The sequence below is a fragment of the Ruditapes philippinarum genome, unplaced genomic scaffold (assembly GCF_026571515.1).
Source record: "Ruditapes philippinarum isolate M1 unplaced genomic scaffold, ASM2657151v2 ctg13986_1_1_1_1, whole genome shotgun sequence".
In the NCBI taxonomy this organism is placed as follows: domain Eukaryota; kingdom Metazoa; phylum Mollusca; class Bivalvia; order Venerida; family Veneridae; genus Ruditapes; species Ruditapes philippinarum.
Genome location: NW_026857451.1, coordinates 1 through 1,869, shown reverse-complemented (window position 1 = coordinate 1,869; position 1,869 = coordinate 1).

The following is a 1,869-nucleotide window of genomic DNA, read 5'->3' as shown; positions in this document are numbered from 1 at the left end:
TCTACAAACATAGCATAATTATGTTATCGTTACACTGTAAGTGCGTCAACGAAAAACACACCAAAAACACAAAGATACAAGTAGGACTTTCACAAGACCAACTCGTAAAAAGACGTAGAATTAACGTTATGCTCCATATTTCAGTTACTCCTTACATTGAAAGTTATTACAATAACGATGAATTCAAAAGACATTGTTTTTAATTTTGCATTTCTTCATTTCAAAGGTATGCACTTCTATGAAATAGCATTTGAAATTCACAAAAGGCTTTTTTTGCACGTACCCTGAAATGAATATCGGCGGAAATGTGAATATGAAAATACACCTATATTTTGTCTCGTGCAACATAACTTGAATTCAAAATTTCAAAATTGCATCTTTTATAAAACAAATAATCCTGTGCCAGAGAAAAAATCATTCAACGAATCATCATTGAATGTAATAAAACAGGTAAAATATTCCATATATAATCATTTCTACACGTTGTATCCTTACAATATAATGTACTTTATTTGTAAGTTTATTTGAAATGTTTCATATTACATGCCAGACTGACCCTCAGGTAATTTCGCCGATTATGGGGATTGTCTTATATATGACACAAATAAATGATTTTGCAATTGTCATTTATAAATCTTTAGCAGCATATCTTATGAGTATTACAAAAAAAATCTATATAATAAGATGGTCAGATGATTATCATGAAACACTGTTACCTAAAACATTGTTCTTATTGTGTACCAAAAGCAGATTTGCTGGGCATAATTTGAACAATAACATTTTCTTTTTGTGTAAGCTCTTATTTCCAACTTCAGATAAATATAACATCATCGATCGTTTAACTTCAGCATTTGATAGGAGTTAAAGCTTTCTTTATGATCAAAATTATTTCCTTTGCCAAAACTATATTTTTGAATAGTTTGAGGGAAGCATTTGTCTTCTTCAAATTTCACCGGAGCAGACATGAAAATTATTTTCAATCTCTATCTTAGAAATTATAATCCTACCAACAAGGAAGCTCATCTAAAGTTCATTTCCTTTTCCCGACTAATAAAATACCGTCTAAAATATACCTGATTTTTGTTGTTGTTTTTTTTGAGAATGTCTACAGCAATATATTCCTGACATTTTCCAATGTGCTCCTTTAGTACGTATATTACAAGGGGTATATTATACTCTTTTATGAACATTATAATACTCTCATATGGTATTAACCATTACTTCCGTGTTTGAGGAACACGATAATGTAAAAAGGTTCAACACTCTATTTCAGATCATCAAAAATGATATAAAAGTCACAATATTGTTTTTATATTCAACACTTTGTGATATTGTATGGGAAGGAAAAACGCAGAACTAAATTTTCACATTTTAATTCAACATAAGTGTATAATGCTCTCTCTTCTCTATTCCGAACTCCTAACTGGATTTTTAAAATCAGTATATACACATGGCAAGTACGCACTTAAAATGTCAACAAAATGAGTTGTTACGAGTTATAATGAGTAATAAATAGAAACTATTTTATCATATCCGACATTTGATCAGTACATTGTCAAATAACATAATTATATATTCATGTCATGTTTAATGTTCCCATTATGAAATAAAAAACATTTATCTGCTCAAAACTGTGTACATCAATCATTTGAATTATAATAAATATAATATGTATGACTAATTAAGCTTAAAGTGCATTTTACGATAATTTGGTAAAGGGTAATATTCTGTGCACTTATCATGTTGTAGGAACCAATCGTCATAACATTGTTCCAACATAATAATTAAGATCAAAATGTAAGGAAAAATTGAATTACGGACGTATGAGCTCCGTATTTTACAAGCCACGAATATATTAAGTTAAACCCG